Raw genomic sequence first — 17,001 nt, 5'->3', positions numbered from 1 at the left:
CCACGGTTCCAACTTGTTGTCAAGCTGAGGTCCTCGATTCGGATTTCAGACATACGCAAGCAACCAAACCATATCATAAGCGCATGGAGAAGACAATCCTAGACGCATGCAATATGGAGCATCATGGACCATCGGTCCTAGCTGGCCTTCTTTTGTCGCAGCATGGTGTTGCTCCTTGCCTTCCAGAGGTTACAATGGTTGAGCTCATATCCACTATGATCTGGTACGTCTGGCGGGAGCAACGTCAAGCAGCCCAGGGAGAAATGGTGAGACAACCAGAAAGAACATCACTGGCAATCTCGGCTCTTGTGACAAATTATACTATATCAAGACGGAAAGAAAATAATGGAATCATTCGGCGTGGTTGGGTTAAACCCAAAGAGGATTATGTTAAACTTAATATTGATGCTAGTTTTGATGTAGATAAAGGTTCAGGTGCAACCGGAATAATTCTTAGGGATGATCATGATTTCTTTATGGTGGAAATTGCACCATTTCTTTTGTCGAAGACGCAGCTACTGCTGAAGCTATGATGCTTAGAGATGGATTGATGATGGTTGAAGCTATGGGTTGTTCAAACCTGGTTATAGATTCAGATTGTGTTGAAGTTATTGATGTGATGAAGAACCTGCTGGTGCTATCTATGAAGATTGTTTGTTTCTTTGTAGAGAGTTCAATGATGTGATTTTTAAACATTGTATTAGGGAGTCAAATTTTGCAGCTCATGTTCTAGCTAGAGAGGCGATGGATAATCCCCAAGAAAAAAGGCCCTCGCATTCCATTTCTTTCATAGTGTCCAAGCAACCAAAATGGTGAGAGTATCGAAACTCCTTCGGCCCCTTTTCTGAATTCTTGCTCTGGCTTTAGACTACCAAGGTTCCAACTTGTTGTCAAGCTGAGGTTCCTCGATTCGGATTTCAAGCTCAGCAGTCCATAGTCCCTATCTTAGGGCAAGCCAAACAAATAAAATGCATTCGAGTGGCACGAAGGACCTCCACACAGGATTATGCATATTGTAGAGCACATTCCCCTAATAGAGCAAGTTATATGTAGCCTTCGCGGAGCAAATACCAGACTCGGATCCTTTCCAAATGAAACGATCCGGAGAGTTAACCTCTCTCTGAACATTATCAAGCTCCTCCAAAAGATTTATACATTGAATGCACACTTCATTTGTCAGGGATTCTGCCGGGATATCCTTGACCCAGTTGTTAGCTGCTATAGCATCAATATTCATCGTCGAGTCATCAAAGTCGTCAACTAATTTAGAGGTGCTTGATACGTCTCCAACGTATCGATAATTTCTTATGTTCCATGCCACATTATTGATGTTATCTACATGTTTATGCACACTTTATGTCATATTCGTGCATTTTCTGGAACTAACCTATTAACAAGATGCCGAAGTGCCGATTCTTTGTTTCTGCTGTTTTTGGTTTCAGAAATCCTAGTAACGAAATATTCTCGGAATTGGACGAAATCAACGCCCAGGGTCCTATTTTGCCATGAAGCTTCCAGAAGACCGAAGACGAGACGAAGTGGGGCCACGAGGTGGCCAAACCCTAGGGCGGCGCCCCCCCCCCCCCCTTGGCCGCGCGGCCCTATGGTGTGGGCCCCTCGTGCCGCCTCCTGACTTGCCCTTCCGCCTACTTAAAGCCTCCGTCGCGAAACCCCCAGTACCGAGAGCCACGATACGGAAAACCTTACTGAGACGCCGCCGCCGCCAATCCCATCTCGGGGGATTCAGGAGATCGCCTCCGGCACCCTGCCGGAGAGGGGATTCATCTCCCGGAGGACTCTACGCCGCCATGGTCGCCTCCGGAGTGATGTGTGAGTAGTCTACCCCTGGACTATGGGTCCATAGCTGTAGCTAGATGGTTGTCTTCTCCCCATTGTGCTTCATTGTCGGATCTTGTGAGCTGCCTAACATGATCAAGATCATCTATCTGTAATTCTATATGTTGCGTTTGTTGGGATCCGATGAATAGAGAATACTTGTTACGTTGATTATCAAAGTTATGTCTATGTGTTGTTTATGATCTTGCATGCTCTCCGTTACTAGTAGATGCTCTGGCCAAGTAGATGCTTGTAACTCCAAGAGGGAGTATTTATGCTCGATAGTGGGTTCATGCCTCCATTGATATACGGGACGATGTGAGAAAGTTCTAAGGTTGTGGATGTCTTGTTGCCACTAGGGATAAAACATTGGTGCTATGTTCAAGGATGTAGTTACCGATTACATTACGCGCAATATTTAATGCAATTGTCTGTTGTTAGCAACTTAATACCGGAGGGGTTCGGATGATAACTTTGAAGGTGGACTTTTTAGGCATAGATGCATGCTGGATGGCGGTCTATGTACTTTGTCGTAATGCCCAATTAAATCTCACTATACTCATCATAATATGTATGTGCATGGTCATGCCCTCTTTATTTGTCAATTGCCCAACTGTAATTTGTTCACCCAACATGCTATTTATCTTATGGGAGAGACACCTCTAGTGAACTGTGGACCCCGGTCCAATTCTCTTTACTGAAATACAATCTACTGCAATACTTGTTCTACTGTTTTCTGCAAACAATCATCTTCCACACAATACGGTTAATCCTTTGTTACAGCAAGCCGGTGAGATTGACAACCTCACTGTTTCGTTGGGGCAAAGTACTTTGGTTGTGTTGTGCAGGTTCCACGTTGGCGCCGGAATCTCTGGTGTTGCGCCGCACTACATCCCGCCGCCATCAACCTTCAACGTGCTTCTTAACTCCTACTGGTTCGATTAAACCTTGGTTTCTTACTGAGGGAAACTTGCCGATGTGCGCATCACACCTTCCTCTTGGGGTTCCCAACGGACGTGTCAACTACACGCATCAAGCTCATTTTCTGGCGCCGTTGCCGGGGAGATCAAGACACGCTGCAAGGGGAGTCTCCACTTCCCAATCTCTTTACTTTGTTTTTATCTTGCTTAGTTTTATTTACTACTTTGTTTGCTGCACTAAATCAAAATACAAAAAAAAAATTAGTTGCTAGTTTTACTTTATTTGCTATCTTGTTTGCTATATCAAAAACACAAAAAAATTAGTTACTTGCACTTACTTTATCTAGTTTGCTTTATTTACTGTTGCTAAAATGGCTACCGCTGAAAATACTAAGTTGTGTGACTTCACAACCACAAATAATAATGATTTCTTATGCACACCTATTGCTCCACCTGCTACTACAGCAGAATTCTTTGAAATTAAACCTGCTTTACTGAATCTTGTTATGCGAGAGCAATTTTCTGGTGTTAGTTCTGATGATGCTGCTGCCCATCTTAATAATTTTGTTGAACTATGTGAAATGCAAAAGTATAAGGATGTAGATGGTGACATTATAAAATTAAAATTGTTCCCTTTCTCATTAAGAGGAAGAGCTAAAGATTGGTTGCTATCTCTGCCTAAGAATAGTATTGATTCATGGACTAAATGTAAGGATGCTTTTATTGGTAGATATTATCCCCCTGCTAAAATTATATCTTTGAGGAGTAGCATAATGAATTTTAAACAATTAGATATTGAACATGTTGCTCAAGCTTGGGAAAGAATGAAATCTTTGGTTAAAAATTGCCCAACACATGGACTGACTACTTGGATGATCATCCAAACCTTCTATGCAGGACTAAATTTTTCTTCGCGGAATTTATTGGATTCAGCTGCTGGAGGTACCTTTATGTCCATCACTCTTGGTGAATCAACAAAGCTTCTTGATAATATGATGATCAATTACTCTGAATGGCACACGGAAAGAGCTCCACAAGGTAAGAAGGTAAATTCTGTCGAAGAAACCTCTTCCTTGAGTGATAAGATTGATGCTATTATGTCTATGCTTGTGAATGATAGGACTAATGTTGATCCTAATAATGTTCCGTTAGCTTCATTGGTTGCTCATGAAGAACATGTTGATGTAAACTTCATTAAAAATAATAATTTCAACAACAATGCTTACCGGAACAATTCTAGTAACAACTATAGGCCATATCCTTATAATAATGGCAACGGCTATGGTAATTCTTATGGGAATTCTTACAACAATAATAGGAATTCACCCCCTGGACTTGAAGCCATGCTTAAAGAATTTATTAGTTCACAAACTGCTTTTAACAAATCTGTTGAAGAAAAGCTTGGGAAAATTGATATACTTGCTTCTAAAGTCGATAGTCTTGCTGCTGATGTTGATCTTTTGAAATCAAAAGTTATGCCTAATGAGAATCATCATAATAAAATTGTTACTACAGCAAATGCCATCCAAGTTAGAATTAATGAGAATATAAGATTAATGGCTGAACTGCGTGCTAGGTGGGATAGAGAAGAAAATGAAAAACTAGCTAAAGAGAAGAATGTAGCTAAAGTTTGGACTATTACCACCACTAGTAATGATAATGCTACACATGTTGCTGCACTTCCTACTATTAATAATAAAAGAATTGGTGTCAGCAATGTTTCCACTTCTAATGCAAAGCGCGAGAAACTGCCTGAAATTGCTAAAACTGCTGAAACTGCCTGTGATAAAGCTGCTGAAATTTTTTCCAACATTGGGGATGATGATCCCATTGCTTTAGATTATAATGGTTTAAATTTTGATGATTGCAACATCTCTGAAGTTATAAAGTTCTTGCAAAAACTTGCTAAAAGTCCTAATGCTAGTGCTATAAATTTGGCTTTCACGCAACATATTACAAATGCTCTCATAAAAGCTAGAGAAGAGAAACTAGAGCGCGAAGCCTCTATTCCTAAAAAGCTAGAGGATGGTTGGGAGCCCATCATTAAGATGAAGGTTAAAGATTTTGATTGTAATGCTTTATGTGATCTTGGTGCAAGTATTTCCGTTATGCCTAAGAAAATTTATAATATGCTTGACTTGCCACCATTGAAAAATTGTTATTTGGATGTTAATCTTGCTGATCATTCTACAAAGAAACCTTTGGGGAAAGTTGATAATGTTCGCATTACCGCTAATAATAACCTTGTCCCCGTTGATTTTGTTGTCTTGGATATTGAATGCAATGCATCTTGTCCCATTATATTGGGAAGACCTTTTCTTCGAACTGTTGGTGCTATCATTGATATGAAGGAAGGTAATGTAAAATATCAATTTCCTCTCAAGAAAGGTATGGAACACTTCCCCAGAAAGAGAATGAAGTTACCTTATGATTCTATTATTAGAACAAATTATGATGTTGACACTTCGTCTCTTGATAATACTTGATACACACTTTCTGCGCCTAGCTGAAAGGCGTTAAAGAAAAGCGCTTATGGGAGACAACCCATGTTTTTACTACAGTACTTTGTTTTTATTTTGTGTCTTGGAAGTTGTGTACTACTGTAGCAACCTCTCCTTATCTTAGTTTAGTGTTTTGTTGTGCCAAGTAAAGTCGTTGATAGAAAAGTTCATACTAGATTTGGATTACTGCGCAGTTTCAGATTTCTTTGCTGTCACGAATATGGGCTAAATTCTCTGTAGGTAACTCAGAAAAATATGCCAATTTACGTGAGTGATCCTCAGATATTTACGCAACTTTCATTCAATTTGGGCATTTTCATTTGAGCAAGTCTGGTGCCATTTTAAAATTCGTCAATACGAACTGTTCTGTTTTGACAGATTCTGCCTTTTATTTCGCATTGCCTCTTTTGCTATGTTGGATGAATTTCTTTGATCCACTAATGTCCAGTAGCTTTATGCAATGTCCAGAAGTGTTAAGAATGATTATGTCACCTCTGAACATGTTAATTTTTATTGTGCACTAACCCTCTAATGAGTTGTTTCGAGTTTGGTGTGGAGGAAGTTTTCAAGGATCAAGAGAGGAGTATGATGCAACATGATCAAGGAGAGTGAAAGCTCTAAGCTTGGGGATGCCCCGGTGGTTCACCCCTGCATATATCAAGAAGACTCAAGCGTCTAAGCTTGGGGATGCCCAAGGCATCCCCTTCTTCTTCGACAACATTATCAGGTTTCTCCCCTGAAACTATATTTTTATTCCATCACATCTTATGTGCTTTGCTTGGAGCGTCGGTTTGTTTTTGTTTTTGTTTTGTTTGAATAAAATGGATCCTAGCATTCACTTTATGGGAGAGATACACGCTCCGCTGTAGCATATGGACAAGTATGTCCTTAGGCTCTACTCATAGTATTCATGGCGAAGTTTCTTCTTCGTTAAATTGTTATATGGTTGGAATTGGAAAATGATACATGTAGTAAATTGCTATAATGTCTTGGGTAATGTGATACTTGGCAATTGTTGTGCTCATGTTTAAGCTCTTGCATCATATGCTTTGCATCCATTAATGAAGAAATACATAGAGCATGCTAAAATTTGGTTTGCATATTTGGTTTCTCTAAGGTCTAGATAATTTCTAGTATTGAGTTTTGAACAACAAGGAAGACGATGTAGATTCTTATAATGTTTACAATATGTCTTTTATGTGAGTTTTGCTGCGCCGTTCATCCTTGTGTTTGTTTCAAATGAGCCTTGCTAGCCTAAACCTTGTATCGAGAGGGAATACTTCTCATGCATCCAAAACACTTGAGCCAACCACTATGCCATTTGTGTCCACCATACCTACCTACTACATGGTATTTCTCCGCCATTCCAAAGTAAATTGCTTGAGTGCTACCTTTAAAATTCCATCATTCACCTTACAATATATAGCTCATGGGACAAATAGCTTAAAAACTATCGTGGTATTGAATATGTACTTATGCACTTTATCTCTTATTAAGTTGCTTGTTGTGCGATAACCATGTTTCTGGGGACGCCATCAACTACTCTTTGTTGAATATCATGCGAGTTGCTATGCATGTTCATCTTGTCTGAAGTAAGAGCGATCTACCACCTTATGGTTAAGCATGCATATTGTTAGAGAAGAACATTGGGCCGCTAACTAAAGCCATGATCCATGGTGGAAGTTTCAGTTTTGGACATATATCCTCAATCTCATATGAGAAAATTATTAATTGTTGTTACATGCTTATGCATAAAAGAGGAGTCCATTATCTGTTGTCTATGTTGTCCCGGTATGGATGTCTAAGTTGAGAATAATCAATAGCGAGAAATCCAATGCGAACTTTCTCCTTAGACCTTTGTACAGGCGGCATAGAGGTACCCCTTTGTGACACTTGGTTAAAACATGTGCATTGTGATGATCTGGTAGTCCAAGCTAATTAGGACAAGGTGCGGGCACTATTAGTATACTATGCATGAGGCTTGCAACTTGTAAGATATAATTTACATGATACATATGCTTTATTACTACCGTTGACAAAATTGTTTCATGTTTTCAAAATCAAAGCTCTAGCACAAATATAGCAATCGATGCTTTTCCTCTATGGAGGACCATTCTTTTACTTTTATGTTGAGTCAGTTCACCTATTTCTCTCCACCTCAAGAAGCAAACACTTGTGTGAACTGTGCATTGATTCCTACATATTTGCATATTGCACTTATTATATTACTCTATGTTGACAATATCCATGAGATATACATGTTACAAGTTGAAAGCAACCGCTGAAACTTAATCTTCCTTTGTGTTGCTTCAATGCCTTTACTTTGAATTATTGCTTTATGAGTTAACCCTTATGCAAGACTTATTGATGCTTGTCTTGAAGTGCTATTCATGAAAAGTCTTTGCTATATGATTCACTTGTTTACTCATGCCATATACATTGTTTTGATCGCTGCATTCGCTACATATGCTTTACAAATAGTATGATCAAGGTTATGATGGCATGACACTCCAGAAATTATCTGTGTTATCGTTTTACCTGCTCGGGACGAGCAGAACTAAGCTTGGGGATGCTGATACGTCTCCAACGTATCGATAATTTCTTATGTTCCATGCCACATTATTGATGTTATCTACATGTTTTATGCACACTTTATGTCATATTCGTGCATTTTCTGGAACTAACCTATTAACAAGATGCCGAAGTGCCGATTCTTTGTTTTCTGCTGTTTTTGGTTTTGAAATCCTAGTAACGAAATATTCTCGGAATTGGACGAAATCAACGCCCAGGGTCCTATTTTGCCACGAAGCTTCCAGAAGACCGAAGAGGAGACGAAGTGGGGCCACGAGGTGGCCAAACCCTAGGGCGGCGCGGCCCCCCCTTGGCCGCGCGGCCCTATGGTGTGGGCCCCTCGTGCCGCCTCCTGACTTGCCCTTCCGCCTACTTAAAGCCTCCGTCGCGAAACCCCCAGTACCGAGAGCCACGATACGGAAAACCTTACTGAGACGCCGCCGCCGCCAATCCCATCTCGGGGGATTCAGGAGATCGCCTCCGGCACCCTGCCGGAGAGGGGATTCATCTCCCGGAGGACTCTACGCCGCCATGGTCGCCTCCGGAGTGATGTGTGAGTAGTCTACCCCTGGACTATGGGTCCATAGCTGTAGCTAGATGGTTGTCTTCTCCCCATTGTGCTTCATTGTCGGATCTTGTGAGCTGCCTAACATGATCAAGATCATCTATCTGTAATTCTATATGTTGCGTTTGTTGGGATCCGATGAATAGAGAATACTTGTTATGTTGATTATCAAAGTTATGTCTATGTGTTGTTTATGATCTTGCATGCTCTCCGTTACTAGTAGATGCTCTGGCCAAGTAGATGCTTGTAACTCCAAGAGGGAGTATTTATGCTCGATAGTGGGTTCATGCCTCCATTGATATCTGGGACAGTGACAGAAAGTTCTAAGGTTGTGGATGTGCTATTGCCACTAGGGATAAAACATTGGTGCTATGTTCAAGGATGTAGTTACTGATTATATTACGCGCAATACTTAATGCAATTGTCTGTTGTTAGCAACTTAATACTGGAGGGGGTTCGGATGATAACCTGAAGGTGGACTTTTTAGGCATAAATGCATGCTGGATGGCGGTCTATGTACTTTGTCGTAATGCCCAATTAAATCTCACTATACTCATCATAATATGTATGTGCATGGTCATGCCCTCTTTATTTGTCAATTGCCCAACTGTAATTTGTTCACCCAACATGCTATTTATCTTATGGGAGAGACACCTCTAGTGAACTGTGGACCCCGGTCCAATTCTCTTTACTGAAATACAATCTACTGCAATACTTGTTCTACTGTTTTCTGCAAACAATCATCTTCCACACAATACGGTTAATCCTTTGTTACAGCAAGCCGGTGAGATTGACAACCTCACTGTTTCGTTGGGGCAAAGTACTTTGGTTGTGTTGTGCAGGTTCCACGTTGGCGCCGGAATCTCTGGTGTTGCGCCGCACTACATCCCGCCGCCATCAACCTTCAACGTGCTTCTTGACTCCTGCTGGTTCGATTAAACCTTGGTTTCTTACTGAGGGAAACTTGCCGCTGTGCGCATCACACCTTCCTCTTGGGGTTCCCGACGGACGTGTCAACTACACGCATCAGTGCTCGGCTGGCCCAGTCGCCCCACGCTACTGGCGCTTCCAAAGGTGAAGCTCTCGTCTTTGGTTTTTGAAGTTTTTTCTCCTGGTAGTGACCACGACAGTGACAAACGGAGCAATTTCATGAGTCATTATGCCATGTTGATGCATGTAAAATGCATACATGAACTTTGTCCTTCATCATATTGAATTCCCACATATTTGCAACATATATGATGATAGGGTTTTTTGTTCTCGTGCCCCTGGTTAGTTAGTTGTACTCAGTTTTCCCCAGCCTCTTAACTTTTCCTCACTTTTCCCCTCCCTCTAGTTTGAAACCCCTCTCAGACGCTCGGACAGGAGGGTTGACGTTAGGTCAGAGGCCTTACCGTTACCGTTAATCTGACGGGTGGGGCTGCACAGAGGGCAGTTCCTCTCTGACCGTCTCGTGCTGACGGATAGCCATCCAGCTGTCGCTGACGCGTGGGCCGTTTTATTTCCTAATTGTATACGCGGTGCTGCCAATGACAAATGGGGCGCTCTATAGGGCTGCCGCAGCCAATGACCATTGGGGTCGTCTATTTTCAAGAAAAGTCATATATTGCCGCTCTGTGGGGCTGCCGCAGCCAATAACCAGTGGGGTCGTCTATTTTTCAGGAAAAGACATATATTGCCGCTCTATGGGGCTGCCGCAGCCAATGACCAGTGGGGTCATCTATTTATTTATAGAAAATCATATATTGCTGCTCTGTGGGGCCTCTGCAGCCAATGACCGCTGGGGTCGTCTATTTATTTAGAGAATATCATATAGAGCCGCTCTGTAAAGTAGGAGGATGTGATGATCTTATGTAACGGAATAAATGTTGTAATTATATAGACATGTCTTGGACCCGCATATATTTTTGTTGTACCACTCTGATCGATATAATACTAGTGGAACGGTGTTTCATTGGTGTTATATCAGACTTGCATACTACACCATGCAGTGGTATGCCGGGTCACCACACCATGCTAGGTGGAGTCCCTCAGGGACTCTGATACGACTCCAACGTATCTATAATTTCTGATGTTCCATGCTAGTTTTATGACAATATCTACATGTTTTGCTCACACTTTATAATGATTTTATGCATTTCCCGGAACTAACCTATTAACAAGATGCTGAAGTGCCAGTTCCTGTTTTCTGCTGTTTTTGGTTCCAGAAAGGCTGTTCGGGCAATATTCTCAGAATTCGACGGAACAAAAGCCAAATATCTTATTTCACCGAGACGGACCAGAACACCGAAGGGGAGCTGGAGAGGAGGCCCAGGGCCCCCACACCACACTGGGGCGCGACCTAGCAGGGGGGCGCGCCGCCCTATGGGGTGGGCCCCCCAGGCACCCCCTCGCGCCGCCTCTTCGCCTATATTATCCCTCGTGACGTGAAAACCCTACAACAATTGGCGAAACTCCAGAAAGACTCCAGAGGCGCCGCCGCCATCGCGAAACTCCGTTTCGGGGGATAGAATCTCTATTCCGGCACGCCGTCGGGACGAGGAAGTGCCCCCGGAAGCCATCTCCATCAACGCCACCGCCTCCATCATGCTCCGTGAGTAGTTCCCCCATGGACTACGGGTTCTAGCGGTAGCTAGTTGGTACTCTCTCTCCCATGTACTTCAATACAATGATCTCATGAGCTGCCTTACATGATTGAGATTCATCTGATGTAATCGGTGTTGTGTTTGTTGGGATCCAATGAATTGTTACATTATGATCAGTCTATCTATATAAGTTTGTGAAGTTATTGTTGCTGCAACATGGTTGTGTTTAATGCTTGTCACTAGTGCACGAGTGGCATGATCTTAGATTTAAGCTCTATAATTATTGCTTAGATTGTATCTACAAGTTGTTTGCACATGTCTATGTCCGGAACCCGAGGCCCCAGAGTGACAGCAACTGGGATAACTGGAGGGGAAGGCTTAGGTATGAGGATCACATGTTTTCACCAAGTGTTAATGCTTTGCTCCGGTGCTCTATTAAAAGGAGTACCTTAATTACCAGTAGATTCCCTTGAGGCCCGGCTGCCACGGCTGGTAGGACAAAAGATGTTATGCAAGTTTCTCATTGCGAGCACGTATGACTATATATGGAAAATATGCCTACATGATTAATAATCTTGATGTTCTGTCTTAATGATTTCAATCCTATCAATTGCCCAACTGTAATTTGTTCACCCAACACTTGTTATTGGAGAGTTACCACTAGTGAAGATAGCTGGGAACCCCGGTCCATCTTTCATCATCATATACTTGTTCTATATGACATTACAAGTAGTATCAACTATCTTCTGGTGTCATTGCCTCTGTGTTACTGCTACTGCTGCTGTGTTACTGTTACTACTGCTCTCATATTACTGCTGCTTTCACATCACCCCTGTTACTAGTATTTTTCCAGCTGCAGCTGAATTGACAACTCAGTTGTTAAGGCTTATAAGTATTCTTTACCTCCCCTTGTGTCGAATCAATAAATTTGGGTTTTACTTCCCTCGAAGACTGTTGTGATCACCTATACTTGTGGGTTATCAAGACTATTTTCTGGCGCTGTTGCCGGGGAGGCATAGCTCTACTCATAAGTTCACCTGGGGAGTACACTCTACCTCTCTCTCTCTGTTTTTATTTTATTTTATTTTATTTTGTTTTGCTTAGTTTACATTTGTCTAGTTTATTTGTGCTTAGTTTATTTCTGTCTAGTATTATTTTGCTTAGTTTACTTTTGTCTAATTTGTTTTCGTCTTGTTTTATTTTTCTTATATACCCGAAAATCCATAAAAATTTGAAAAATCAAAAAATTAAAAACTGTTGTTATGGAAGAACGCATAACCATGTTGGAGCTTATAGAATTATATAATAATTATAGAGAGTCAAGAAAGGGTGAAGTCATGAGTGCTGTGTTAAAAAGAATGAACATAATTGCTAAAATCTTGCTTAAATGCCATGATATAAACTGTTGCTCTAAACAGGATACTAAACTTCTGAAATTCCAATGTAACTTCAGTGAAGAAGTTTTAATTATGAACTATAATTGGAATAACTATATTCATCTTGGGTTCGAAGAGGTAGAACAATTTGTCTTATTTATGGGAGCCTCTGAGATAGAATCCTTCATGTCTAAAAATTATGAAACTTGTATTGCTTGTTGATACGTCCAAAACGTATCTACTTTCCCGAACACTTTTGCTATTGTTTTGCCTCTAATTTGTGTATTTTGGATGCAACTAACACGGACTAACGCTGTTTTCAGCAGAACTATTCTGGTGTCTCGTTTTTGTGCAGAAATCCAACTTTCGGGAAAATCCTCGGAATTTATGCAGAAGGCCCTATTTTCCAAGAATACTGACGGAGCCAGAAGGACAACTCAGGTGGAGGCCCGAGGGCCCCACACCATAAGGCGGCGCGGCCTAGGGGGGGCCCGCGCGGCCCTATGGTGTGGCCCCCTCGGCCGGCCTCCGACGCCCTCCTTCGGACTATTTATCGGCCTCGACCTAAAAACGCACAGAGAGAAGTCGAAGTCGCCAGAAACCCTCCAGAACGCCGCCACATCGCGAAACTCCGTCGCGGGAGCCAGAAGTCTCCGTTCTGGCACTCCGCCGGGACGGGGAATTGGAGGAGATCATCGCCATCATCACCGCCAACGCCTCTACATCAACCAGCCATGTTTCCCCCATCCATATGTGAGTAATTCCCCCGCTGTAGGCCGAAGGGGATGGTAGGGATTGGATGAGATTGGTCATGTAATAGCATAAGATTGTTAGGGCATAGTGCCTAGTGTCCATAATTGGTACTTTGATGATATTGTTGCAACTTGTTATGCTTAATGCTTGTCACTAGGGCCCGAGTGCCATGATCTCAGATCTGAACATGTTATTGTTTCATCATGATATTCATTGTTTATTGATCTTACCTGCAAGTTGTATACACATGTCGCTGTCCGGAACCGATGGCCCCGAAGTGACAGAAATCGGGACAACCGGAGGGAATGGTAGCGATGTGAGGATCACATGTGTTCACGGAGTGTTAATGCTTTGCTCCGGTACTTTATTAAAAGGAGTACCTTAATATCCAGTAGTTTCCCTTGAGGCCCGGCTGCCACCGGCTGGTAGGACAAAAGATGTTGTGCAAGTTTCTCATTGCGAGCACGCACAACTATATATGGAACACATGCCTATTGATTGCTTTGTACTTGGATACCGTTTTATTATTATCTGCAAATGCCCTGCTATGATTGTTACATGAGTTTCTCTCATCCATGCAACGCCCGTTCATCCGTCCCCGTGCCTACAGTATTTTAATCCTGCTGTTTACTAAAATCACTACTGCTGTCTTTGTTACTCGCTCTTTGTTATTTCACTCATCTTGCTATAAAGCTGTTACTCTTGATAAACTCTTGCGAGCAAGTCTGTTTCCAGGTGCAGCTGAATTGACAACTCCGCTGTTAAGGCTTCCAAGTGTTCTTTGTCTCCCCTTGTGTCGAATCAATAAATTGGGTTTTACTTCCCTCGAAGACTGTTGCGATCCCCTAGACTTGTGGGTCATCAAGACTATTTTCTGGCGCCGTTGCCGGGTGATACGTCTCCGACGTATCGATAATTTCTTATGTTCCATGCCACATTATTGATGTTATCTACATGTTTTATGCACACTTTATGTCATATTCGTGCATTTTCTGGAACTAACCTATTAACAAGATGCCGAAGTGCCGATTCTTTGTTTCTGCTGTTTTTGGTTTCAGAAATCCTAGTAACGAAATATTCTCGGAATTGGACGAAATCAACGCCCCGGTCCTATTTTTCCACGAAGCTTCCGAAGTCCGAAGGAGAGACGAAGAGGGGCCACGAGGGGCCACACCCTAGGGCGGCGCGGCCCCCCTTGGCCGCGCGGCCTGTGGTGTGGGGCCCTCGTGCCGCCTCTTGACCTGCCCTTCCGCCTACAAATAGCCTCCGTGACGAAACCCCGATCACCGAGAGCCACGATACGGAAAACCTTCCGGAGACGCCGCCGCCGCCGATCCCATCTCGGGGATCCAGGAGATCGCCTCCGGCACCCTGCCGGAGAGGGGATTCATCTCCCGGAGGACTCTACGCCGCCATGGTCGCCTCCGGTGTGATGTGTGAGTAGTCTACCCCTGGACTATGGGTCCATAGCAGTAGCTAGATGGTTGTCTTCTCCCCATTGTGCTATCATTGTCGGATCTTGTGAGCTGCCTAACATGATCAAGATCATCTATCTGTAATTCTATATGTTGCGTTTGTTGGGATCCGATGAATAGAGAATACTTGTTATGTTGATTATCAAAGTTATATCTATGTGTTGTTTATGATCTTGCATGCTCTCCGTTACTAGTAGATGCTCTGGCCAAGTAGATGCTTGTAACTCCAAGAGGGAGTATTTATGCTCGATAGTGGGTTCATGCCTGCATTGACACCAGGACAGTGACAGAAAGTTCTAAGGTTGTGTTGTGCTGTTGCCACTAGGGATAAAACATTGATGCTATGTCTAAGGATGTAGTTGTTGATTACATTACGCACCATACTTAATGCAATTGTCTGTTGCTTTGCAACTTAATCTTGGAGGGGTTCGGATGATAACCCGAAGGTGGACTTTTTAGGCATAGATGCAGTTGGATGGCGGTCTATGTACTTTGTCGTAATGCCCAATTAAATCTCACTATACTCATCATGATATGTATGTGCATGGTCATGCCCTCTTTATTTGTCAATTGCCCAACTGTAATTTGTTCACCCAACATGCTGTTTATCTTATGGGAGAGACACCTCTAGTGAACTGTGGACCCCGGTCCAATTCTCTTTACTTGAAATACAATCTCTTTGCAATACTTGTTCTACTGTTTTCTGCAAACAATCATCTTCCACACAATACGGTTAATCCTTTGTTACAGCAAGCCGGTGAGATTGACAACCTCACTGTTTCGTTGGGGCAAAGTACTTTGGTTGTGTTGTGCAGGTTCCACGTTGGCGCCGGAATCCCTGGTGTTGCGCCGCACTACATCCCGCCGCCATCAACCTTCAACGTGCTTCTTGGCTCCTCCTGGTTCGATAAACCTTGGTTTCTTTCTGAGGGAAAACTTGCTGCTGTGCGCATCATACCTTCCTCTTGGGGTTCCCAACGAACGTGTGAGTTACACGCCATCAAGCATATTTTCTGGCGCCGTTGCCGGGGAGATCAAGACACGCTGCAAGGGGAGTCTCCACTTCTCAATCTCTTTACTTTGTTTTTGTCTTGCTTAGTTTTATTTACTACTTTGTTTGCTGCACTAAATCAAAATACAAAAAAATTAGTTGCTAGTTTTACTTTATTTGCTATCTTGTTTGCTATATCAAAAACACAAAAAAATTAGTTTACTTGCATTTACTTTATCTAGTTTGCTTTATTTACTGTTGCTAAAATGGCCAACGCTGAAAATACTAAGTTGTGTGACTTCACAACCACAAATAATAATGATTTCTTATGCACACCTATTGCTCCACCTGCTACTACAGCAGAATTCTTTGAAATTAAACCTGCTTTACTGAATCTTGTTATGCGAGAGCAATTTTCTGGTGTTAGTTCTGATGATGCTGCTGCCCATCTCAATAATTTTATTGAACTATGTGAAATGCAAAAGTATAAGGATGTAGATGGTGACATTATAAAATTAAAATTGTTCCCTTTCTCATTAAGAGGAAGAGCTAAAGATTGGTTGCTATCTCTGCCTAAGAATAGTATTGATTCATGGACTAAATGCAAGGATGCTTTTATTGGTAGATATTATCCCCCTGCTAAAATTATATCTTTGAGGAGTAGCATAATGAATTTTAAACAATTAGATACTGAACATGTTGCTCAAGCTTGGGAAAGAATGAAATCTTTGGTTAAAAATTGCCCAACCCATGGACTGACTACTTGGATGATCATCCAAACCTTCTATGCAGGACTAAATTTTTCTTCGTGGAATTTATTGGATTCAGCTGCTGGAGGTACCTTTATGTCCATCACTCTTGGTGAAGCAACAAAGCTTCTTGATAATATGATGATCAACTACTCTGAATGGCACACGGAAAGAGCTCCACAAGGTAAGAAGGTAAATTCTGTCGAAGAAACCTCTTCCTTGAGTGATAAGATTGATGCTATTATGTCTATGCTTGTGAATGATAGGACTAATATTGATCCTAATAATGTTCCATTAGCTTCATTGGTTGCACAAGAAGAACATGTTGATGTGAACTTCATTAAAAATAATAATTTCAACAACAATGCTTACCGGAACAATTCTAGTAACAACTATAGGCCATATCCTTATAATAATGGCAATGGCTATGGTAATTCTTATGGGAATTCTTACAACAATAATAGGAGTTCACCCCCTGGACTTGAAGCATGCTTAAAGAATTTATTAGTACACAAACTGCTTTTAACAAATCTGTTGAAGAAAAGCTTGGGAAAATTGATATACTTGCTTCTAAAGTCGATAGTCTTGCTGCTGATGTTGATCTTTTGAAATCGAAAGTTTTGCCTAATGAGAATCATCATAATAAAATTGTTACTACAGCAAATGCCATCCAAGTTAG

This window comes from Lolium perenne, chromosome 3 (genome assembly GCF_019359855.2).
Source record: "Lolium perenne isolate Kyuss_39 chromosome 3, Kyuss_2.0, whole genome shotgun sequence".
Classification (NCBI taxonomy): Eukaryota; Viridiplantae; Streptophyta; class Magnoliopsida; order Poales; family Poaceae; genus Lolium; species Lolium perenne.
The sequence above is the reverse complement of the archived record's forward strand: the minus strand, read 5'-3'. Positions refer to the sequence as shown.